The sequence below is a fragment of the Rhincodon typus genome, chromosome 9, assembly GCF_021869965.1.
Source record: "Rhincodon typus isolate 14 chromosome 9, sRhiTyp1.1, whole genome shotgun sequence".
Classification (NCBI taxonomy): domain Eukaryota; kingdom Metazoa; phylum Chordata; class Chondrichthyes; order Orectolobiformes; family Rhincodontidae; genus Rhincodon; species Rhincodon typus.
This window is the reverse complement of record NC_063340.1, coordinates 90,283,004-90,309,674: the sequence shown is the minus strand read 5'-3', so window position 1 is coordinate 90,309,674 and position 26,671 is coordinate 90,283,004. Positions and strand designations below refer to the sequence as shown.

Sequence of the window (26,671 nt, the reverse complement as noted above, 5' to 3'; positions counted from 1 at the left end):
GACATCCATTTTAGATCTCTAAGCTTAACAAAAGCACATCATCTTTTAAAGGGACCACACAATGGCTTCCCCCCTCGCATTTTAAAAACACCAAATTCTAATTTCCTGGCTCACAATCCATAAGCACTCTACCTAACTTCACGACACTCAGTTAACCAATTATTACCTGAGCCAGGCAGGACACCTGTCCTGCCCATTTAGCTTCGGTACATGTTTGAACTTTCACAGACTAATAAACAACTTGCAAATCAGTTATCAGCTGGATCCTTCTTTATGTAATATGTGACAACCCAAAGTAAAGCTAACACAGAGCCAATGGATTTTGACATGAGCGTGAGTCACTGCATTCAAATGAAAAAACATTAGGGTATGATCCGTACAAATTCATTTAGTTGCGGGAGACTGATTGGTGAATTGCTTTCCAAGGACAGTCCCAACTACTCGTGCCTTCCTCTTTTAGTGTTTTGTATTCAAACTGTAACAATTGGGCAGAAAAGTAGAGTGAAATGCAGCCAACTCTGCAATAGCAGTGTGTTACAGCCTTCTGTGTGTGAAACCGCATGGAAATTTGGAGTTTGAGAAATAGGTTCGCTTGAAATGTTTGGCCGGACATTCTCAACCTTGACTCTGATCCTCTGCCTCGCAGTGGGTAAGTAAATGTCCAGAACTGTTCTTTTGTTTTCATTACATTTTTGAATTTGATTCATGTGTCAGACAGAAGTGTGTGAGTTGGGTATTTCATAGTCAAATTTACGTTTGTTCCAGAATTGAGATCTGTACTAGGTTTTCTTATGGTTCAGTGGTCAAATACAGTGTCAGATTTGACGCTGAGCTGCAGACGTCAGTCATTAGCATGTGGAAGATGACTACATTTGGAGAGATATCATCTGAATTGCAATATTCTTTAAGGTTGAGAAGTCATCCAGCTGTTTTTATGCAGAATTTTGATGAATAGTCGCTGTCATGAGGTAACGGAATACAGGCACCATCGGTGAGGTCAAGACAGTATTAATCTGAAAAAAAACTTACTAAAGAAACAAATAGTGTAAACAAAAGAAGAAAAAGCAACAAAGAGATGAGATGAGGAGGAATTTCTTCACCCAGAGGGTGGTGAAACTATGGAGTCCATTGCCAAAGAAGGGAGAATAGGGTTGAAAAACATATCAACCATGATCAAATGGCAGAAAAGATTTGATGGGCTGAATGGTTTAATTCTGCTCCTATATCTTATGGTCTTACGGATTCAGAGAAAATATGAATACAAAATAAAAAGTTTGTGTACAATATAAAAACTTCCTTTTAATTATGTTAAGAACCATGAGTCCAACAAGGATAGATGTAGGCAATAATGAATAAAGAGGCAATAGCCAGGCTGCTCATTGAAAACTTTGCAGCCCATCCAAACACAAAGAAATGGAATTATTATGCATTTTAAAAATGAAGTAATCATTGGGATTAGAGATAAATAAATATGCAGGACCTGGTGATTTCTGTGTTAGGATATTAACAAGACAGAGGAGGATATGATGATGATGATGTTCACATCACATTTGAAAGTTTGTAGAATTGGAGATTCTGTTGTTGAAATTGAAAGCCACAAATGTCACTTTATGTTTGAGGAAAGGAAGGATGCAGTCAACATATACTTACCAGTCTGTATGTGTTTAGTGCTGGTTTGAAGCAAGTTACGAGAATATAGCATGATAAGTCATCGAAGCGGAAGAAATCATTCAGCCTAACAAGTCCACCATTCAATGAGACCATGGCTGATAATTACGAATCTGATCTCATGAAAGGGGGTATGGTTAGTAAGTTTGCAGATTTCACCAAAATTGTTGTTGTAGTGGACAGCTAAGAAGGTTACCTCAGAGTACACTGGGACTGCGATCAGATACTGATACGCTGAGGAGTGGCAGATGGAGATTAATCTGGATATAGGTGTGATGTTACATTTTGGAAAGACAAATCAGGGCAGGACTTACATACCGAATGGTAAGATCCTGGGGCGTGTTCCCAAACAGTGAGATCTTGGGGTGCAGGTTCATGGTTCCTTGAAAATGGAGTTGCAGGTAGACAGAGTGGTGAAGAAAGTGTTGAAGAAACACTTGAAAGTGTTCATAAAAGATTTACAAGAATGTTGCCAGGGTTGGAGGGCTTGAGCTACGGGGATGGCCTTATAGAAGTTTATAAAATCATGAGGTGGGTAGATAGGGTGAATCGCCAAGGTCTCTTCCCCAGGGTAGGGGAGTCCAAAACTAGATGACATAAGGTTTAATGTCAGAGTAGAAAAAACCTGAGGGGCAACTTTTTCACACAGAAGGTGGTGCATGTATGGAATGAGCTGCCAGAGGAAGTGGTGAAGGCTGGTACAATTAACAACATTTAAAAGGCATCTGGATGGGTATATGAATGGGAAGGGTTTAGAAGGATGTGGGCCAAATGCTGGCAAATGGAACTAGATTAATTTAGGATATCTGGTCAGAATAGATGAGTTGGACTGAACATAGAACATAGAACATTACAGCGCAGTACAGGCCCTTCGGCCCTCGATGTTGCGCCGACCTGTGAAACCAATCTGAAGCTCATCTAACCTAAACTATTCCATTATCATCCATATGTTTATCCAATGACCATTTAAATGCCCTTAAAGTTGGCGAGTCTACTACTTTTGCAGGCAGGGTATTCCATGCCCTTTCTACTCTCTGAGTAAAGAACCTACCTCTGACATCTGACCTTATATCTATCACCCCTCAGTTTAAAGCTATGTCCCCTCGCGCTAGCCATCACCATCCGAGGAAAAAGGGTTCCACTGTCCACCCTATCTAATCCTCTGATCATCTTGTATGTCTCTGTTAAGTCACCTCTTAACCTTCTTCTCTCTAACAGTCTCTAAAGATCTGTTCCTGTACTGCACATCTCTATGACTCTAATTATACTTTTCTGTCATTTCCCCAGCACTCTTGATACACCGTAATGATTAAAAATCTGTCTATCTTAGCCTTGAATCTGAGATAGAGGGATTGAGCATGTGGACAAGTATGATCAAGCTGTCTGAAGAGTCCCTGTTGATTAATTAAATTTTGGTCATGCCTGCTGAACTAGTTGAATGTATTTAGCATGTGAAGTGGGTTCATCTAAACTGGTCGTGACCTGAAGTATGCGTGAAGTATTGCATTTTTACAAGAATACTGAAGAGGCTGCAAATTGCTTCATAAAGAGCAATCTAAATGAGGTAGGGGAGAAATGAAGACACAGGCCACTAATGGTGGCCATACAGATAAAGTCATAAAAAGCAATTCTAACAGGAGCATTTCATTCTGCAAGATGTCAGGTACAAGAAGGCAATTTGAAGTTTGAGTGAACATTGGTCAGACCACTCCTGCATTACTGCGTGCCATATTGTCTGCTGTGTTATAAAAATGATGTAGAGATGCCAAAGAGAGTTCAGAAAAGATTAACAAGGTTATTAGTAGAAATATGGGTGTACAGTGTATCACTCAAGAGAAAGTTAACAGCATGGGTTTTACTTTTGAAAACAGATGTGACCCAATCAAAATCATTAATGTAATTTGGGGCACAGAGGTCATGTCCCTAACCCTGGACCAGGAGGCCCAGCTTCAAGTCCCACCTGGTCCAGAAATATGTAATAACATCTTTGAACAGGTTAGTTAGAAAAATAGGGAGAAACTTTGTCTCGGTTTCTAATTTTCTAGAACAACACTCGGAGCCATCAATGTAAGATAATCACAAAAGATGACACAGAGTGTGGTGTACATGTGACCCTTATTAGCACAGGGATTGTTTGAGGTGATCTTCTTTTTATTCAGTCACGGGGTGAGGGCATGACTGACTAGGACAGCATTGATTGCCCAGAGGGCAGTTAGGAACCAACCACACTGGTGTCAATCTGGAGTCACATGTAGTCCAGGTAGGATGGCAGTTGCCTTCCCTAAAGGGCAGCAGATGAGTTTTTCCAACAATGGATGCATGGTTATCATTAGAATTGAATTCAAATTCCACCATTTGTTGTGGCGGAATTCGAGCCCAGGTCCCGGGGTCAATGACTGAGCCTTGGGATTAACAGTCTCGCAATGATACCTCGAGTTGCAATATAAAGGGAAACCAGAAACTTTCAAAAGGTAGAAGGGATTAAAGGGTTACAATAATTGTCTGAGTTAAGGAAAGACAAGAGGATGCTCGAAAACAGCATTGACGTGGATATAAACTATTGAGCCAAATGGTCTGTCCAATTCCTGTACATATAAAGCCTATTTATGACATTACTGCAAGACTGGCAATCCAGAGACTCGGGTAATGTTCTGAGGACAAAAGCAGAAATTGCTGGAGATAAGGTCTGGCAGCACCTGTGGAGAGAGAAGCAGATTGAACATTTTGAGTCTGGTGACCCTTCTGATGGGGGATTAGTGGGAGAGAATAGAGAACATGAAGATAATGCCCAGAGAAAAAGAAAGAGAGAGAGAGAGAGTGAAAGAGAAAGATAGGCAAACAAAGAGAATGCCTACCCTTTTTGTCTCTCTTTCTGGACACCATCTCCATGTCCTGTATTCACCTCCCCCGACACTCCCCAAACCCTGTCGTCGTCATAACTGCCACCCTTCCCTGGCTATCTTCAGTTCTGACAAAGGGTGACTGTACTGTTTCTCTCTCCACAGATGCTGCCAGACCTGTGGCGTTTCTCCGTAAATTTCTGCTTTTGTTTCAGATCTCCAGCACCCATAGTTCTTTGTTTTTATTTCAGGTAGGCTGGGGTTGCTTCCCATCGAGCAGCAAATGGACAAGGGACAAGACGGAGATGTGTAAAAGTATGACAGACTTGATGGGGTAGATAGGAAGGCACCTTTTCCACCAGTGGAGGGGTCCACTTGGGAGGGGGAGGGGGGCCCATAGAATTAAGGTGAGAGGTGGAAGACTAAGAGGAGAATTGAGGAGAAAGTTTTCACTTAGAGGGTGGTGGGAGTCTGGAACTCGCTGAGTGAAAAGGTGATTCAACCGGAAGCTCTTGTAACATTGACAGCATTGTGGAGATCTCCAACACAGAAAAAGACCCTGTGGCCCATCATGTCTGTGCTGGTCAAAAACAACCATTTGACCATTCTGACCTCACTTTGCAGCATTTGACTCATGGCCTTGTATGCCTTGGAATCACAAGTGCACATCTAAATACCCAGGGTTTCTGCCTCTCCCAGCCTTACAGGCAGTGAGATCCAGATTGAAGCAACACTTAAGTATTCACTTGTATTGGCAGTGGGTCAAAAGCTGGAAAATGGGATTAGTGTCGTCAAATATTTGCTGTGTGGATTTGACACAAAGAACCAAGTAGCCTCCTTCCACACACTGACTGTCAGTGATAAGTTTACATAGGGCATTTCCATTAGGAACAAGGATGCAGGAATGCATAATGGAAAAGCAAAATAAGATGGTGTGGATCAACACAATGGAGATTAAGAGATAGTAGGAACTGCAGATGCTGGAAAATCTGAGATAACAAGGTGTAGAGCTGGATGAGCACAGCAGGCCAAGCAGCAAAGTTCTAGGCCCGAAACGTCAGCCTTCCTGCTCCTCTGATGCTGCTTGACCTGCTGTGTTCATCCAGCTCTACACCTTGTTGTCTACAATGGAGATTAAAGTAGTTCTGTGTATTCTGTCTTAAACAGCCGTGTCCTCTGACTCTATTTCAGCCAAAGGATGAACAATATGCATATATTGATCAAGCCTGAGCCTGACATTAATCTGTTGTGTTGTAGTGGTAGTGTCCCTACCTCTGAGCCAGGATATCTCAGTTTAAGTCCCACCTGCTGCAGAGGTTTGTCATAACACCTCTGAACAGGAGGATTAGGGACACGTCTATAAAGAGAATCCTCATGGGTGACATAGTGGCTCAGTGGTTAACACTGCTGCCTCACAGTGTCAGGCTCGATTCCACCTCAGGTGATTGTCTGTGTGGAGTTAGCACATTCTCCCTACATCTGCATGAGTTTCTCCTGGGTGTTCTGGTTTCATCCCACAGTCCAAAGATATGCAGTTTATGTGGGTTGGCCATGTTAAATTGCCCCGTACTGCCCAGGGATGTGCAGGCTAGGTGGAGTAGTCATGCTGAATGCAGGGTTACAGGGATTTTGGGGAGGAGGGGAAGGGGGTGCTGGCAGCTTTTCATAGACTTGATGCAGATTCAATGGGCCAAATGGTCTCTTTCAGCACTGTAGGGATTCTAAGATGACTGTGAAGAAAGAGCCATGCAGCCCATTGACTTTACACCAACCCTCTGAACAGCCCCCCACCCAATACCCAAATGAGTTTTTTAACATGGTTAACTCACCTAACCTGCGCACCCCAGACTCTGCGGGTAATTTTTAGCATGGCCAATCCACCTAACCTGCAATCTTTGGACAGTGGGAGGAAACAAGAGCACCTGGAGGAAACACACACAGACACGGGGAGAACGTGCAAACTCCACACATACTGTCATCCAAGGCTGGAATCAAACCTGGGTCCCTAACACTATGAGGCAGCAGTGCTAACCACTGAGCCACCATGCCATTCTTACAAATGAGAATACAAATGAGAAGTTTTAGTTTTACTGAACCCACTCCATTCGCACATTTAAGTTTATATTAATTGCCCTCCTGAACCCCAATGGCTTAAAATTGTCCAAGACTTCTGAATGCTTAGGTTTTTCATTGGCTAATGAAGAGCCCACTGAAATGGATTATTTTTGTTTTTGGAGTGGCAGAGGCTGAGGGGAGACTTAATAGGAGTCGATAAAATTATGAGATGCATTATTGTTCGGAATCTTATTCCCAGAGTTAAAATGTCTAATACTAGGGGGCGTCCATTTAAGGTAAGAGGGGATAAGTTCAAAGGGTATGTGAGGGGCAAGTTTTTTACACAGAGAGTGGTAGGAGTTTGGAACACTCTGCCAGGGTGGTGGCAGAGGCAGAGAAGATAGGGACATTTAAGGGAATTTTAGATAAGCGCATGAGTATACAAGGAATGAAGGGATATGGAACAAGGGCAGGCAGCAGGGATGAGTTTAATTTGGCATCATGTTCAGCACAATATTGTAGGCCAAAGGGCCTGTTCCCCTGTGCGATACTGTTCTCTGTTTTTTTTTGAAAACAACTTCAAGCTGTTCAAACATCTCCTCATTGCATCTGCTCTTGGAGTTTAGACATTTGCTTTTCATAAACCGCATTTCTGAGATCTCTTTTGAAATAATGAGTTTGTCAGTAATTTACAGCAAAATTGATGTCTGAGCAATTCTTTAGCAAGAGGACATTGTGAAACAGAAGTAAAACTCCTGGAAATTGCAGTAATTAAACCACTTTATGCAAATGTTCTGGTAAACAAAATCGTCTTTATTTTTATAACCCAATTGGTCAGCATATCATACTGAGAGGGATTGGGTATGGGAGTGCAATGCAGGAGATTCTCCACTAAACTCCCACTTTGGGGGGAACAGCAGAAAGTGGATAATCAGAGGATGTTTCCTCTTGCCTGGGAGACAGAAACAACCAAACACAGTTTTACAAGAACTGTTCTTCCTTTTAAGGCAAAGATATGAAGAAATGATTTCTCTGAGGGAAGTTGGATTGTGGAATTCTTTTCACCAGAGCTAGTGGAGGCTGGGTGGTTGAGATTATTGAAGATTGCGTTCAGTAGAGTTTTGATAGTCAAGGGACTACAGGGCTAAGAACACTGAAAGAATGAAATTAAGAGCGTGAATGGACCATTTGGCCCTTCAGACCTGCTCTGATATTCATTATGATCATGGCTGATCATCCATCTCAGTCGCCAGTTCCTGCTTTCTCCCCATATCCTTTGATCCCTTTAGCCCTAAGTGCTATATCCAACTCCTTCTTGAAATCATAAAATGCTTTGGCCTCAACCAGTTTATGTGGCATAAATTCCACAGGCTCATCAATCTCTGGGTGAAGAAATTTCTCCTCAGCTCAGTTTAAAATGGTTTACCCCAAATCCGTAGACAATGACCCCTGGTTCTGGACTCCTCTACCATCAAGAACAACCTTCTTGCACCTACCCTCTCCTGTACCATTAGAATTTTTTACGTTTCTATGAGATCCCCCTCATTCTTCTGTATGAATATAATCCTAACTGATTCAACTTCTCCTCTTACATTACTGCTGGCATCCCAGGAATCAGTCTGGTAAACCTTTGCTGCACCCTGTCTACAACAAGAACATCCCTCCTCAGATTAGGGACCAAAACTGCACACAGTAACTCAGGTGTGGTCACACTAAGGCCCTGTACAATTACAGCCAGGCATCCCTGCTTCTCAAATGAAGGCCAATATATAACAAAAACCATTTGCCTCCTTTACTTCCTGCTGCATCTACAACGTTACCTTCAGGGACTAATGTAAGAGGACATCTGAATCATCTGCCTTCCCATTAATCTCCCAGAGTAGATAATCTCACATTTCTCCACATTTATGTCGAATCTGCTATGTATTTGCCCACTGACACAGTTTGTACAATTCACACTGAAGCATCTTGGCATCCTCCTCACAGTTCACCCCCTTACCTAGCTTTCTGTTATCTACAAACTTGCAGATATCTCACCCACATTCTCATGCAAACCATCTAAAGGTTATCAGGGACAGGCAGGAATGTGCAGCTGAGACCACAACCAGATTAGCCATGATCTTATTGAAAGATAGAGTCATAGTCGTAGAGTCATAGAGCATGTAAACTAATCCTTCAGTCTGACTAGTTCCCGTCAACCATGTTCCAAATCTAAAGTAGTCCCACCTGCCTGAATTTGGCCCATATCCCTCCAAACCTTTCCTGTTCTTGAACTTATCCAAATGTCTTTTAAATGTTGTAATTGTACCTGCATCCATGACTTCCTCTGGCAGTTCATTCCACACTTGGACCACTCTCTGTGTAAAAAGCGTTGCCTCTCATGTCCTTTTTGAAACTTTCTCCTCTCACTTCAAAAACATGCTCCATGTTTTGAACTCCTCCACCCGAGGGAAAAGGCTCTTGCTATTTACCTTATCTATGCCCCTCATGATTTTAAAACCTCTGAAAGGTCACTCCTCAACCTCCTGCACTCCAGTGAAAAATGTGCCAGCCTATCCAGCCTATTTCCATATCTCAAACCCTCCATTGCAGTCAATATCCTGGTAAATATTTTCTGAACCCTCTTCAGTTTAATAATATCCTTCCTATAACAGGGCGACCAGAACTGCACACAATGCCTCATCAACGGCCTGTACCACTTAAATATGACATCCCAACTCCTATGCTCAATGGTCTGAGCAATCAAAACAAGTGTGCTCAGCACCTTCTTGGCCACCCTGTCTGCCTTTGATACAAATTTCAAAGAATTATGTACCTGAACCCCGAGGTGTCTCTGTTCTCCAGCAGTACCCAGTGCGCTAACAATAATTATGTAAGTCTTGCCCTTATTTCTATTACCAAAATGTAATATCTCACATTGTTGAGGTTGGTTGGCTCGCTGAGCTGGTTTGTTGTTCCGCAGACGTTTCGTTACCGTGCTTGGTGACATCTTCAGTGCAGCCTCTGATGAAGCGTTAGTTTGTTTTCCCGCCTGGTTTTTAAACTCTGGGGCCCATTGCGATGGATTGCCTCACTTCCAGGTTTCCTCCGTAGTGGAATGTATATGGGGTCGAGTTCAATGTGTTTATTAATAGCATGCTTCGTGGAGTGCCATGCTTCCAGGAATTCTTGTGCTTGTCTCTGCCTAGCCTGTCCCCCGATCTTGGTGTTGTCCCAGTCAAAATCGTGGTTCTCCTTGTCCATGTGGATTGAGATGCGTGAGTATTGATCGTGTCTTTTTGTAGCCAGTTGGTGTTCATGTACTCTTGTTGTTAGTTTCCTTCCTGTTTGTCCGATGTAGTGTTTCTCGCAGTCTCTGCAGGGGATCTTGTAGATGACATTGGTCCTGTCCATGGCGGGGAGTGGGTCTTTAGTTCGGGTGAGCACTTGTTGTAGGGTTGATGTGGGCTTGCGTGCCACTCTGATGCCCAGCGGTCGTAGAAGTCTTGTGGTGAGTTCTGACATGCTCCTGATGTAGGGTAGTATGATGAGTGTGTCGGGGCGTGTAGAATCTTTCGGATGCTGTTCCTGACCCAGTTCTTTGGATATCCATTATCCTTGAACACTTGGAAGAGGTATTCCTCCTCCTCTTGGCGTAGTTCCGTGTTGCTGCAGTGTGTTGTTGCCCTTTTAAATAGTGTTCGCACACAGCTTCGTTTGTGTGTGCTGGGATGGTTACTATTGAAGTTCAATACCTGGTCTGTGTGTGTGGCTTTTCGGTGTACTTTCGTTTGCAGTTCCCCATTTGTCTTGCACTCTACCATGACGTCCAGGAATGGGAGTTGTTTGTTCTTCTCCTCCTCTCTGGTAAATTTTATTCCGGTGAGGGTGTTGTTTATGAGTTTGCATGTCTCTTCTAATTTGGTCTGTTTAATGATGACAAAGGGGTCATCTACGTAGCGTATCCATAGTTTAGGTTGGATTTGCGGAAGGGCAGTCCTTTCCAGTCTTTGCATCACTGCTTCTGCTATGAGTCCGGAGATAGGCGATCCCATGGGTGTCCCATTGATTTGCTTGTATGTTTGGCCGTTGAAGGTGAAGTGGGTGGTCAGGCATAGGTCCAGTAGTTTAAGCATTGTGTCCTTGGAGATGGTTTCACTGGTGTCGTGTTCTTGTTCAAGTCGTGTTGTCATTGTTTCTCTTGCTAGTGGTATGTCTATTGATGTGAATAGGGCGGTGACATCAAACAATATCATGGTCTCTTCTTCCTTTATCTTTATGTCTTTGATGGAGTTGAGGAATTCTTGGGCTGAGTGGATGGAGTGGGGTGATTTGTTGGGGTGCTTGAGTCTTCTTTGTAGTTCTCTGGCTAATCTGTGCGATGGAGTGCCTCAGAGGGAGACTATGGGTCTGAGGGGGACTTCCGGCTTGTGCACTTTTGGGAGGCCGTAGAATCGGGGTGTGTTGGTTCCTTCGGGTTTCATTCTTAAAGAGTCAGTTTTGTTGATCTGTCCTGTTTGTTTAAGTCTTTGTACCGTGTATAGGATTTTGTTGCCTAGTTGTGGTGTCGAGTCAGTTTGTACTTGTCGGTATGTGTTCTCGTCGGCGAGCAGTGCTTGTGCTTTGGAGATGAAGTCCTTTTTATTCATTATCACTGTCATGTGCCCTTTGTCTGCAGGTAGTATAGTGACGTTCTTGTCCTTCTTTAATCTGTCCAGGGCTTTCTTTCCCGTGTGCTGAGGGCGTTGAGTTCCCTCTTTCTGGTTAGTGTCGGGACTACTGTCTGTCCTATAGTTTGTGGTGTTCCTCCGTTGATATTGTTGGTCTCGAGTGTGGCTTCCAGTGTCGCTAGTAATTCCATTTTGTTGGTGTCCCTGTAGCTGTAGTTCAGTCCCTGGGTAAGAACGGCTTTTTCCGCATCTGTCAGTTTCCTGTCGGAGAGGTTCCTTATCCAGGGGTCAGTTCTGTTTTTGTGGTTAAGTGTGGTTAGCTTGTCTTGCAGAGTCTGTCTTTTCTTGGCTCTTGTGGTCTGTCGGCTGATATTAATGGCTCGTTCCATGTCGGTTGTCCAGTCTTGATTGGTAGCTTCCTGGAATAAAGTTTTTTGGCGCGTATTTCTCTGTTGTATTTGTGGAGCCGGTTGTGTGCATCGTTTATCATTACCCTTACCATCTTGTGGCTGTTTTGTTCTGCTGTTTCCGGGCTTGTGGGTTGTTAATGGGTGGTTTGTACTTCACCCTGTGTGGTAATACCTGGTTCCTGAGGCATCCATGTAGGAAGTAGAGTTGTTCGCGGGTTACGCTCTCTCGTTTGGCGTAGTTTTCCCATTTCCTTGCCAGTTTGAGCGTGTTGCGCCCATAGGTTTCTAAGGTTTTGGAGTAGATCTGTAACTCAGGTTGGGGGAGTTGAGGTTGGTTGGCTCGTCAAGCTGGTTTGTTGTTTTGCAGACGTTTCATTACCATGCTGGGTAACATCCTCAGTGCAGCCTCTGATGAAGCGTCGGTGTGTTTTCCCGCCTGGTTTTTAAACTCTGGGATCTGTTGCGATGGATTGCCTCACTTCCACACCCACAACCCGGGCTACAGATCTGCTCCAAAACCTTAATATCTCACATTTATCCAAAAGCAGACACAGAGTCAAATGGTCCAAGACTGATTCAAAGTGCCGTGCTCCTACATCCCTAACTCTCACAGGAGTTAACAGCCAGTGAATGGACATGTTCGGAACCAGTGGGGACTCAGTACCTGCAAACCTCGTCGAGGCAGAAACTTTCACCCTATTTAACAAAAAGTGTTTAGACCAAGAACTGGAAAGTCACATTAGGTTGGTTTATTTGGCTAGTGCAGAGATACTGTGTCAGACAGGCTGTTTTCATGCTGTTCTCTGGATAATAATTTTTAATTCTTTCACATGACTTGGACATGTCTGTCTGAACCAGTATTTATTGCCCATCCCTAGTTGCACCTTGGAGATGGTAGTGAGCTGCCTTCTTGAACCACTGCTGTCCATGTTGGGTAGGTTGACCCACAATGTCATTAGGGAGGGAATTGCAGGATTTTGATCTAGTGACACTGAAAGAACAGCGATTCCTATGACTATATATCCCTTTCAGGATTGTAAACCCAGCTTCAAAACTGCTGTAAACATTATATTTAAATGATTTTCTGTTTCTGTCACTCACAGAACCAACTATTTTAGGCCCTTCAGTTTCTTTGTCATTCCATCCCTCTTGATATTCCCCTTGAACCTCCTCTCCTCCTTTCTGATGGAGTAAACATTGATAAATGTCACATCCCTGTCGGGTTTCATCCAAATGACAAACAGTTAAAAGTGACCCTCGATGAAGAGTCTGGAAGAATTAGAGTCTAAACTTTTCACTTTGGGGTCACAGCACAATAGAAAATTGAATCACATGGGAAGACATTTAGCGAGCCCTTTGATTGAAGCATTGCAGAAAATAAACACTGGTCTTTCTGGTAAGTTTTTCCAAGTCCAGATAAGAAGTTTGGGAGTCTTGCTCTCCTAACTCTGAATGCTGAGGGTAGCGACAGAACTGCTTCAAACCTGACTAGGATGAGACACTTCAGTATCTGTCCTCCCTTCCTTTTCCTTTTCCCGCTTTTGCAGGAACCAACTGCTCATTTATTTTTCATGTTGAAACCATAGGTTTGCTATGTTTCATTCACTTCTTCCTTGTTCAGATTTTTTTTACTCAATGCCTTAGTTGAGGATCTCTCAACATGTGTAAAACTCAGAAAGGTTTCTTGTCAAAGTTCCTCTTTTGTTTCTATTTCAGTGTTGCTGGTCTTTTGAAGCTCAGTACAAATGGAGCAATCTAATTTATTGATTCTCTTCAACTTTCAACTTTCATTTCCATAAGTCCCCCGTATTTCTCCCAAATAACAGTTTGTGAGCTGCTCACGTAACTTTACGTTTAAGACCATAAAACTGCAATAGGAAGAGGAGTAGGCCGTTCAGCCCCTTGAGCCTGCCGTGCCATGCAGACTCTTTTTTATATTCACTTACGGGAATTTGGTGTCTCTGGCTTGGCCAGCATTTATTGCTTATCCCTAATTGCCCTGAGAGCAGTTAAGAGTCAACCATATTTCAACCATGGTGCCAACTCAACTGGTTCCAATTGCCTGCATTTGGCCCATATCCCTCTAAACCCTTCCACCCATGTACCTATCCAAATGTTTTTTCAAATGTTGTTATTCTACCTGCCTCAATGACTTTCTCTGGCAGCCTATTCCACATACACACCACTCTCTGTGAGAAGAAGTTGCCCCTCAGGTCCTTCTTAAATCTTTGCCCTCTCACCTTAAACCTACGCACTGTAGTTTTGAATTCCCATTCCCTGGGAAAAAAGATTGTATGCATTCATCCTATCTACGTCCTCCATGATTTTATATACCTCAATGAGGTCACCCCTCATTCTCCGATGTTCCAAGGAATAAAGTCTGATCCTGGCCAGTCTCTCCCTATAACTCAGGCCTACTAGTCCTGGCAACATCCTCGTAAATCTTCTTTGCACACTTTCCAGTTTATCTATATCTTTCCTATAATAGGCTGACTGAAACTGTACATAATATTACAAGTGAGGCCTCACGACTGACTTATAGAACTGTAACATAACGTCCCAACTCCTATACTCAACGCCTCAATTAATTAAGGCCAGCATGCTAAATGCCTTCTTCACCACCCTGTCCACCTGTGATGTCACTTTCAATGAACTATGTACTTATACTCCGAGGTCGCTTTGTTCCACAACACTCCTCAGGACCTTACCATTTACAATATAAGTCCTACCTTGGTTTGACTTTCCAAAGTGCGACACCTCACACTTATCTGCATTGAATTGCATTTGCCAATCCTCAGCCCACTTCCCCACCTGGTCAAGGTACCTCTGTAATTTTACATAATCTTCTTCATGATCAACAATATCTCCTAATTTTGTAAATTTGTTAGATTCCTTACCAAGGTTAGATCACATGGATTCCAGGAAGAGCTAGCTATTTAGATACAAAGTTGCCTTGAAGGTAGAAGACAGATGGAGGTGGTGGAGGATTGCTTTTCAGACTGGAGACCTCTGACCAGTGGATTGATGCTGGGTCCACTGCATTTTGTCATTTACATAAATGATTTGGATGAGAATATAGTTGGTATGGTTAGTAATTTTGCAGAAGATACCAAAATTGGTGATGTAGGAAACAGTGATGAAGGTTATCTCAGAGTACAACGGGGCCTTAATTACATGGGCCAATGGTCCAAGGAGTGGCAGACAGAGTTTAATTCAGATAAATGTGAGGTGTTGCTTTTTAGTAAGGCAAATCACAGCAGGACTTATACATTTAACGGTTGGGTCCTGGGGAGTGTTGTTGATCAAAGAGATCTTGGGTTGCAGATTCATTGTTCCTTGAAAGTGATCGCAGGGAGACAGGGTGGTGAAGAAGGCATTTAGTATGCTTGCTTTTATTGGTCAGTGCAATGTGTATAGGAGTTGGGATGTCATGTTGTGGCTGTGCAGAACATTTGTTCGGCCTCTTTTAGAATACTGCATTCAGTTCTGGTCTCCCTGCTATAGGAAAGATATTGTTAAACTTGAAAGAGTTCAGAAAAGAAATCCAAGGATGTTGACAGGGATGGAGAGTTTGAGGTATAGGGAGAAACTGAATAGGCCAGGGTTATGACCCCTGGAGCATCAGAGGCTGAGGGGTGACCTTATAGAAGTTTAAAAAGTAATGAGAGTCATGGATAGGATGAATAGCCAAGGTCCTTTCTCCAGGATTGGGCAGCCCAAAACAAGAGGGCATAGATTTAAGGTGACAGTGGAAAGATTTAAAAGGGACCTGAGGGGTAACTTTTACTGCATTGGGTGGTGCATGTGTGGAGAGAGCTGACAGAGGAAGTGGTGGAGGCTGGTACAATTACAACATTTAAAAGGCATATGATGGGGAGATGAATATGAATTAGACGGATATGGGCCAAATGCTGGGAAATGGGACCTGAAACGTCAACTCTGATTCCTCTTCTCTCTGCCAGACCTGCTGAGCTTTTCCAGCAACTTCTGTTTTTGTTTCTAATGAAACCATAGTTAGCTCCAGCAGTAATGCATGAATTTCCAATTTTCCTCTTTTTAATACTTAAATACCCTTCCTCAGTAGGACCCGAAACGTTAACTCTGTTTTTTCCTTCACAGATGCTGCCAGACCTGCTGAGCTTCTCCAGCAATTTAGTTTTTGTTCCTGATTTACAGCATCCGCAGTTCTTTCAGTTTTTAATGAGATCACATGGAATTCAGGGTGAGCCTTCCAACTGAATACATAATCGGCTTTATGGTAGGAGACAGTTGGTGGTGGAGGATTGTTAATCGGACTAGAGGCCTGTTATCAGCAGTGTTGCACAGGGATTGATACTGCGTCCACTTCGGTTTGTCATTTATATAATTGATTTGAATGAGAAAGGAAAAGTGTGCCAGAAAGTTTACAGATGACACCAAAATTGAAGGTACGATGGACAGTGAAGAAGGTTATCTAAGATTACAAAGAGATTTTGATCAATAGGGTCAAAGGTTTGAGGACTGGCAGACGGATATTAATTTGAATAAATGCGATGGATTGCATTTTGGAAATGCAGACAAGGACAGAACTTATACAATTAATGGTAGGGCCCTGAGTAGTGTTGTAGAACAGAGAGTCCTTGGGGTTCAAATATTTAATTCTTTGAAATTTGCATCACAAATAGACCAGGGTGGTTAAGATGGTGTTTGGAATTCTTGCCTTCGTTGCTCAGTCCTTTGAGTATAGAAGTTGGGACGTCGTGTTGAGGTTGTACAGGGAAATTGGTGAGGCCTCTTCAGGAGTGCTGTGTGAAATTATGGTTGCCCTGTTGTCAGAAGGATGTTATTGAACTGCAGAAGGTTCAGCAAAGATTTGTCAGTATATTGCTGGGAATGGACGATTTGAGATATCAAAACAGACTGGGAAGGTTGGTACATTTTCACTGGAGTGTAGAAGGTTGAGGGGTGACGTTATTGCAGTTTATAAAATTATGAGGGGCATGAATAAGGTGAATGACAATGGTCCCTTCCCAAGGTGGGGGTAGTTCAAAACGAGGGGGCATATTTTTAAGCTGAGAGGAGAAAGATTTAAAAAGGACATGAGGGGCAACTTTTTTACATAGAGCGTGGCTCATGTGTGGAATGAACTTACAGAAGAAGTGATGGAATTAAGAATAGTTACAACATTTAAAAGACATTTGGATAAGTTCATGAGTGGGAAAGGTTTAGAGGGATATGGCCCAAATTCAGGCACGTGGGTCTAGTTTAGTTTGGGAACATGGTTGGTATGAACCATTTGGACCTAAAGGTCTGTTTATGTGTTGTATGACTGTATGACTCTGCCTCTTTAGCTTCTGTGGCAGAGTTCCAGAGATTCAACCCTCTGAGAGAAGAAATTCCTCCTCGTCTCAGTATTAAATTAGCACCCCTTCATTCTAAGACTCTGCCCTCTGGTCATAAATTCTCCCATGAGGGGAAACATCCTCTCAGTGTTGAAATATCAAGCGCGTAAAGAATCTGATATGTTTCAATGCGATCACCGCTCATTCTTCCAAACTCCAGTGAGCAGAGTCCCAATCTGTTTAGCCTGAGTTTAGTGAGACACTGAGATTTGAGCACGCCGTGATCAGCAGACTGGAGATAGGATATCTGGGATTGATCAGAAGGAGGGATGAGGTAGATCCTGGGGTAAGGAGGGTTCAATCACAAGAGAACAGGAACACAGCACAGCAGGGAGGGAGGGAAGGAGGCAGATTTCAGGCGGCAGTTGGAGGCAGTCTTTAGGGGTGAGGGGCAGGTTTTGGAGAGGAGGGGATTTTTTGCAAAGGGGAAGCAATTCCTGGTCTGCTCCTGGCCCATAAGCAGTGCTCTAAAACACACTTACTGACTGAATCTGGTTGGTATCACTTTAAATTTAGTTGTTGGATTTCCTCAGCTCAGTGTGAGCCTGCTCGCTCAGTGTGACATTGAAACTGCTGCCAGCATGTGTAGAGAGAAACATCACAAACAGAAAATATCATCACAATGCCAGCTGTCGGGAGCAGAGACAACAGAATCTCAAACTCAGTTACACTGGAAATAGGAGATTTTTTCAGAGAAATGCAGTTGGGTTGACTCTTCCACCTGTCATTGGGCTGAGTGGGTTCACATTTCCTAGATAGTTATGGCATCGAACACCAACTGAACAGATAGATAGACTGACAGATAGACAGGCAGACGGACAGGGAGGCAGACGGACAGGGAGGCAGATGGACAGGCCGACAGACAGGAAAGCAGATAGACAATTCACAACTTCTCGTGTAACTGAAGAGAAAGATATTTTCTCAGAATAAGGAGGAAGTCTGTGGAAAAAGCCTTATCATGTGCTAGATCGATCAGCCAAATTAAAACTGTGAAAACCAGCATGAGTCAGGGAGGGCGTCTCTAATCTGGGACTGCTCTTTTTGCATTTGGGAGTCACTGGCTAAGCCAGTATTTCCTACTTATCCCTAATTGCCCTACGGGCAATCGAAAATTAACCAAATTGCTATTGGTCTGGAGTCACATGTAGGCCAGATTAGGTAAGGACTGGAGATTTCCTTCCCTAAAGGACATTCATCTTGACAAAGGGTTTCAGCACAAAACATTGACTTTCTTGCTCCTCTGATGCTATCTGACCTGCTGTGTTTGTCCAACTCCATGTTTATTGACTCTGGCTTCCAGCATCTGCAGTCCTTACTGTCTCCTAGACATTCATGAACCTGTTGGGTTTCTCCAACAATCAGCTTCATAGAGTCATAGTTGTAGAGTTATATAGCTCAGAAACAAACCCTTTGGTCCAACTAGTCCATGCTGAATATAATCCCAAACTAAACTAGTCCCACCTGCCTGCTTCTCGCCCATATCCCTCCAAACCTTTCCTATTCATGTACTTATCCAAATGTCTTTCAAACGTTGTAATTCTACCCACATCCACCACTTCATCAGGAAGTTCATTCTACATGTGAACCACCCTCAGTGTAAAAAAATTTTTCCCTCGTGTCTTTTTTTAAATCTCCCTCCTCTCAGCTTAAAAATGTGCCCCCAGTCTTGAAAACCCGCCCCAGGAAAAATACAACTACTATTAACTTTATCTGTACCTCTTATTATTTTATAAAGTTCTATAAGTCGGCCTCTCATCTCCGACCCTCCAGTGAAAAAAAGACCCAGCCTTTCCTTATAACTCAAACCTTCCATACCCATCAACATCCTGGTAAATCACTTCATGGTCAACATTAGACTCTTAATTCCAGATATTTTTATTGAATTCAAACTCCACCAGCTACCATACATCCCCAGAACATTCCCTGGGTCTCTGGATTAATAAACGAATGATAAAATTGCTCAGCCATCACCTTGGTGAGGGGAAGCTTCTCAATCCAATGTGTTCATAAACAACATTTATTTTTATGTCGTGTTCAGAATTGACCTGGGAATTTGAATTAAATGGAAGTCACAGCTGCTTGAAGGAGAGCATGATAAACTTTAATGTGAGCTGGGAGTCTGAGCTACTGAGGCCTGGAGTCAGGAACCAAAAACTGTGCCTTTCCTTCCCAGGCTTTCTACACCATCCCTGACTGTGTTCAACTCAACCCCACCCCAGAAGCCCCTCCACCTCAATCCACCTCCTCCATCCTTCCCCTCCCTTTACCAGATTATTGACCCTTTACTGCAGGCATTTGTCACCATATATGCACACATTAGATTAAAACCTATGGTTTATTTTTAATTCATTTATGGAATGTAGGCATTACTGACTGTGCCAGCATTCATTGTCAATCCCTAATTACCCAGAGGACAGTTAGGAGTCACCCACATCGCTGTGGGTCTGGAGTCACATGTAGGCCAGACCAGTAAGGGCAGCCGATTTCCTTCCCTAAATGGCATTAGTGTACAGGTGGGTTTTATGACAATTGACAATGGTTACATAGTCATCATTAGAATAGTTCATTTTATTCCAGTGTACAATTTTTAATTGAATTCAAATTTTACCATCTGTCGCAGTGGGATTTGTACCTATGCTGATGTTCTGGGTTGCTAATGACCCTTTAATCTGGAGTTGTCTTCTTGTTGATGTTTCTTAGTTTCTTTTGAGATCCTCTGTATCTTTTCTTTCGTGACCCTCTTGTCTTTTAGTTTCACTCTGTGTCCAGCTGCAATTCCTTGGGAATGGGGCAGTCACTTGCAAAGGAATTGCTTCCTGGGTTGTAGGGAGAAAGCAGATGGAGTGAGACTCATTGGGCAACTTTTTCAATGAGCTGACAGAGCCATGTCGGGCTGAATGGCCTCCCCCATGCTCTTTCATTCCTCGATTAGATCCACTGATCTCAAAGACCAAGCTTAAAGCAAAATTCTGCAGATACTGGCAATCTGAAATTTAAAAAAAAAACTGCTGGAGAAACTCAGCAGGTCTGGCAACATCTTCAGTGAAAGAAACAGAGTTAATGTTTCAGGTTTGTGACCTTTCAGGGAACAGGGAAATGTTAGTCATCCGACAGGTTTTCAGTAAGGACAAAGTCAGGGATAGTTGGAGAGGAGAAGGACAAAAGAGGATGTCTGTGACAGGGTGGAGGCAAAGGAGATTAAATGAATGAAGGGATGATGGTGCAAGGTGACTGAAGATAAGACAGGAAGGTCTAGGGGAGGTGGGAATGGCCACAGCCGAAAGGTGACCATCAGCAGTTGTGCAAATAAATTGGAGGCATATTTATGATCTGAAATTGTTAAGCTCAGTGCTGACTCTGGATGGTTGCAGGTGGCTTGGTTTAGATCACTTTGGTCTTTTATATAGAGATGTGTGAGACGCGAGGACAGATAGGTCAGACTGAGAGTGGTGAGAAGAGAGGTGACGAGGAGCTCAGGGTCATGCTTGTGGACCGAGTGTGGACTGAGTGTGTGTTTAATTAACACACACACACACAAACACACACACACATGCACACACACACAGTGAGCAGTGAGGGGAAAGGTCCAAACAGAAAGGTTTACAGCTTTGCCTGAGAGGATTGTTTCTAGGGCGAGAATATAGAAAGGAAATTTTGTTCATATTCATTCACAAGATGTGACCATCACTTTCTAGGTCAGCATTTATTGCCCATCCCTAACTGCCCACAGGATAAGAGTTATCCACATGACTGTGGGTCTGGAGTCACAAACCAGAGAAGGACACTAAAAGACATTACTGAATCAGGCAGGTTTTCCCTGACAGTTGACGATAGCTTCATGATCATCATTAGACTCCTAATTCCAGATATTTGTTGAATTCAAATTCCACCATGTGCCAAGGCAGGATTCAAACCCTGGTCCCCAGAACATTGCCTGGGTTTCAGTCTCGTGATAATAGCACAAAACCATCACCTCCCCTAATTGGTCAAGTTGTTGCCATTGAGGATCAAAGGGAGATATTCAAAGGGAAACTCATATTGTTGGCCTTTGAAATGATAAATTGCAGATTCAGGACAGTTAGAACAGCTGTTCCTCCGGGAGAGAGCTAGCTACTAATTTCTGGGAAATGGAGAGATGCTGTGCTACAGGAGGTCATTCCTTGTCATTTCTGATTCTCACTCGAAATACATTGTTTGTTGTCTTGAGAGTGACAGCATTTTCAGCTCAACGTGTCCCCATTTCTTTATTGTATTTGTCAGGTTTCAGGAGCACAAAGTTAGGTCCATGTTGGACCAGAGGTTGAAAAGCAATCAGCTCACTTTACCCAATTTCTCAGTCTTCAGACACTTTGTATGGAGGAGAAGCCTGTCATTAATTTTCTTCAACCCATTTTCCTCCTTTTGTCTTCTGTATAATTTATTCCTGTATAGTGACCATATTCAAACACCTCAGCCTGAGGGATCGATGTTATCCAGATTGTGGAGGTCAGGAGAGGGGAGTGGGAGGAGGGGAGGGGTCTGGAGTTACTCATGTGCAACTCACCTCAGGACCAGATCACAGAGTGAACACTTCAAGATAAGTAGGAACAAAGGTTTCTGGAGGGATTTCTGGGAGGAACGAGGAGGCAAATCTATGGCAAAGGAGGTTTCTCATGTCCGTACAGGGCTAATTATTTTAATGTGCCTATCTGGCCGACCACCTCCCCCAATTATAGCCAGGCTTGAGGAAATCTCTGGATTATTACCTGAGTCATATGCAAGCTGAGACAGGCCAAATCTGAGTGGTCAGATCTATGCATGGCACTAAACTGATGTGGGAGAAGTAGGTTCCAGATATCCCAAATGGGATTTGTACCAGTGGGATGGGCTCCACATGAACCATGCTGGAGTCAGTGTTCTCATCAGCTGTAAAACTAACGTAAAAGAGAGGGCTTAAAACTGAGAAGTTGGGTGAAGAGTTCAAATTTAGGAAGAGGTGACAAATCAATAAAGCAGAAAGATGGTGAGAGAGAAAGATGTTTACAAAGGAAGTGACAAACTTCCATGAGGAGCCATGATCTTTCTGAAAGTCCATGTCGATGTCTCCTGCTCCTAATTCACAGCTTCTCATGTAACTGAAGAGAAAGCTACTTTCTCAACGTAAAGAGGAAGTCTGTGGAAGAAGCTTCTTAGCATGTGTTAGGTCAATCGGCCAAATTTAAACTGTGAAAGCCAACATGAGTCAGGGAGGGCTTCTCTAATTTGAGACTGCTTTCTTTTTCATTTACTGGATATGGGCATTGCTGGCTAGGCCAGCATTTATTACCATTCCCTAATTACCCAGAGGGCCATTGAGAATCAACCACATTGCTATGGGTCTGGAGTCACATATAGGCCAGTCTGGGTAAGGATGGCAAGTTTCCTTCCTTAGAGGACATTCATGAACCAGATGGGTATCTCCAACAAGCGACAACAGCCTCATGGGCATCATTAGATTCTTAATTCCAGGCATTTTATGAATTAAAATTTGGGCAGAGGTAATAATTCACCAAAGTGAAAAAAAATTAAAAGAGGAACATATTTACATAGGAAGTGAGAAACAGACCATGATAGGAAGGGGTAGACCAAACAAATCTAAATGTTTATCAGTAGATAAGGCTATATGCTACAAAAAAATCAAGGGCATGTCTTATCGGAATGCACTTTGCATTCGAAGCAAAAAAAGACAGACTGGAAGCCAGGAAATAGTGGTGTGGTTGTTCTGTTAACTAATGATGGTATGAGCGCGATACAGAAGGATGAACAAAGTTCTACATCCTGGGCTGCCAAAGAAGCTTGTGTGGAAATAAGAAATGATGAGTATAAGAATTCACTCATGAAAGTGACATGTAGGCTCCCCAACTGTATCCATGTGCTCGATTGGAGTGTAAAGGTAGAAATAATGGAGATGTAAGAACTGCCGATGCTGGAGTGAGAAATAACAGAAGCTTGTTGGAAAGTTATTGTAATAGACATGCTGAATTTTAATCTTAATATAAACTACAAAACTTAGATGGGCTAATGTAACCTCAATTAGGAATTCATGGAATGCTTTTAGGATAATTTCTTGGAACAGCAGATTCTGGAGCCAACCAGAGAGCTTGGTACAACAAAATATAATTAATTAATAATCTCACAGAGAAAGCATCCCTAGGTAGCAGTGAACATATTCTGATTAAATTTTACATTCAGTTTGAGGGAGAGGATTGGGTCCACGAAAAATATTTTAAACACAAATAAGAGCTATGATGAGGACATGAAAGCAGAGCCAGCTATTGTGGACTGGTGTATGGGACATAGCCAAAGGTCAACAGAGGTAGGTTACAAAAAAACAACAAAAATTGGCTTGGAGGTTATTAAGGAGAGCAAATTAGAGTATGAAAGAAAGTTAGCTAGAATTATAAATCAGTAAGAGATTCTATAGCAAAGAAAGAAAAGTGTTAGAATGCATTTTGGAGCTGTAGGAAGTGAAAGTGCGGAAATATTAATGGAAAATATGATTTGAACAGGTATCTTGCATTGATCTTCACTCGAGGGGATATAAACAATATTCAAGAAATAGCTGTAAGACTGGAACTGGAAGGGAGGGAGGAACTCAAGAATATTATAGTCAGTGGGGAAGTGGCACTGAGTAAATTGTTGGAGCTATACGCAGTCAAGTCTGGGTCTTGATGGACATCATTGTAGGATCCGAACAGAAGTAGCTGGTGACATATTTGACGTATTGTTTCTGAATTTCCAAAATTCCATGGATTCAATGAAGTTTCTGTCAGACAGAATCAGGAAACAATAGACCAGTTAGCTCAACATCTGTCAGAGGGAAAATGTTGGAAGCTATTCTTAAAAATATTATGATAAAACACTCAGGAAAAGTCAAAGTAATCTGCATGCGTTTGTTCAGGAAAAATTATGTTTAACCAATTTATTTGAGTTCAAACTCTAATTTGTAAGTGCAAAACTCAAGTATTGCTGAAAACAGATACATTTTGACTTTCTTTAAACTTGCTTTTGAGGAAATGTGGTGTTATTGACAAGGCTAACATATTTTGCCATTCATATTGCCTTTGCTCTGAGAGGCTTGCTGGGCTATTTCAGAGTACAGCTAAGTGTCAGGCCCATTGCTGTGGATCTGGACTCACATGGAGGCCAGGCTCGGTAAGGATGGCAGATTTCCTTCCCGAAAGGACATTAGTGAACTCGATGGGTTTTTACAACAATCAACAAAAGTTATATGAATGCCATTATGCCAGATTTTAATTTGACATTTTTATTGGATGCAAATTCAACCAGTTGCCATAGTGGGACTCGAAACTATGCCCCTGGAACATTGTCCTGAGGTTCATCTTATTCCAGTGACATTTCCACGAGGTCACCACCTCCCCGATATCCATTATGACAATTTGAAAGAAACACTAAGTACAGGGAAGAATTACTGTATGGCAAGGGAATCCTGTTTGTTTAGTAAGTGGACAATGGATGGTCACGTGTCATTGGCCAGTCTTCTGGACATTTGACCAACATATCTGTCATAACATTGGCACTAAAACTCATTTACCACATTGCGCATTTGACAGAATGCCTTTCTGGCTCAATGTCAGTGTCCTGTTATTTGTGAACACCACTCACATAGCAGCAGCATGAAACAGCTAACTTCACCTGTTACATCAGCTGTTTGCAACAAAGTAAACAGTCTGTCCGTACCCAACCAGCCCCTGCTTGAAAAACACAACACAATGTGTCCAACATTTGTTGTAAACTCCCAATGGACAGCATTTGAGGGGACTTATCCAGCGAGACATGGAAAAGATAGTTCCTCTGATAGGAGAATCATAAACAAGAGGTCAATGTTTAAATATCAAGGCTTGTTCATTGAAAACAGGAGTGAAGTAGTTTTAGCCAGGGTATTATAGTATGGCAAGTAGGCTTGAGGGGCTGAGTGGTCTACTCCTGCTCTTAGTGAGCACATTTGTATATTTGCATGTAGTTTCACCAGATTTCATTCTCAAACTTTGATTAAAGTGTATCAGATCAATAGGCCACCAGCCACAGACAACTGTAGCTTAATAACAGCCATGAAGTGAAAGGACTGCTTGCTCAGGATAGGGCATTGTGAATGTTTATATGTGCGAGTGTCTCTGCGAGTATGTCTGTGGGTGTATCTGTGTGTGTGAGAGACAGTATGAGTATGTGTATGTGTGAATGAATGCATTTGGGTGTAAGTAAGAGAGGGAGAGTGCATGTGAGAGAGAGACTGCATATGAGCAAAAGTGTGTGTAGACGTGTGTGTGAGAGAGTGCGTGTGTGAAAGAGACAATGTGTGTATGTGTTTGTGTGTCAGTATAATGTGTGTATATGTGTCTCTTGTATGTAAGTCCATGCTTGTGTAAGACAGTGTGTGTATATTTGTGAGATCGTGTGTGAATGTGTGTGTGTATATGTGTGTGTGTGTGTGTGTGTGCATCAGACTGAAAGTATGTGTGTGAGAGAGACAGTCTGTGTGAGAGTGTACGGATTTGGTGGAGCTGAACAAGACCGGTATCCAGTCAGATTCACGCAGCATTGAAGTTAGTACATAGATGTGAAAAATGCAAATAAGTTTGGATGTGAAAATACAGCAAATTTACTCACCATTGATTAGGACAGAACTTGCTGAGGAGAAAATGAAAGAAATTCCAGAACAATGTTTCAGGCATAACCAAGATTAAAGAGCACAGCGTACATTTGTTCAGTTGCCCTGTAATTGATTGAAAGTCTACTTATTTCTGAAGCGCTCTGTGCTTGAAGCTTGAGTGTAGATTTAGAGAAAAGTAAACATAATTTAGAGGTTCAGAGACAGCAGGAACTGCCAATGCTGGAGAATCTGAGATAACAAGGTGCAGAGTTCGATGAACACAGCAGGCCAAGCAGCATCAGAGGAGCAGGAAAGCTGACGTTTCAGGTCTCGATCCTTCTTCAGCAATGAGGCAGGGGAAGGAGATTCTGAAATAAATAGGTAGAGAGGGGGAGGCGGATAGAAGATTGATAAAGGAGAAGATAGGTGGAGAGGAGACAGATAGGTCAAAGAGGCGGGAATGGAGCCAGTAAAGGTAAACATAGGTGGGGAGTTAGGGAGGGGATAGGTCAGTCCAGGGAGGACGGACAGGTCAAGGAGGCGGGATGAAGCTGGTAGGTAGGAGATCGGAGTGGGGCTTGAGGTGGGAGGAGGGGATAGGTGGGAGGAAGTACAGGTTAGGGAGGCGGAGACGAGCTGGCTGGTTTTGGGATGCGGTCGGGGGAGGGGAGATTTTGAAGCTTGTGAAGTCCACATTGATACCATTGGGCTGCAGGGTTCCCAAGTGAAATATGAGGTGCTGTTCCTGCAACCTGCGGGTGGCATCGTCGTGGCACTGCAGGAGGCCCAGGATGGACATGTCGTCCAAGGAGTGGGAGGGGGAGTTGAAATGGTTCGCGACTGGGAGGTGCAGTCGTTTGTCGCGAATCGAGCACAGGTGTTCAACGAAGCAGTCCCCAAGCCTCCGCTTAGTTTCCCCGATGTAGAGGAGGCCACATCGGGAACAGCGGATACAGTATACCACTTTAGCAGATGTGCAGGTGAACATCTGTTTGATGTGGAAAGTATTCTTGGGGCCTGGGATGGGGGTGAGGGGGGA

General features: G+C 43.0%; 1 long non-coding RNA gene across 1 annotated transcript in view; it reads left to right on the top strand.

Moving 5' to 3' along the window:
• Positions 1 to 406: 406 nt before the first annotated feature.
• LOC125483961 overlaps positions 407 to 26,671 on the top strand; it is a 34,404-nt gene continuing 8,139 nt past the window's right edge. The window contains exon 1 of the long non-coding RNA XR_007262835.1: positions 407 to 649. This is a non-coding gene — a long non-coding RNA (uncharacterized LOC125483961). The remainder of the gene's footprint in view (positions 650 to 26,671) is intronic.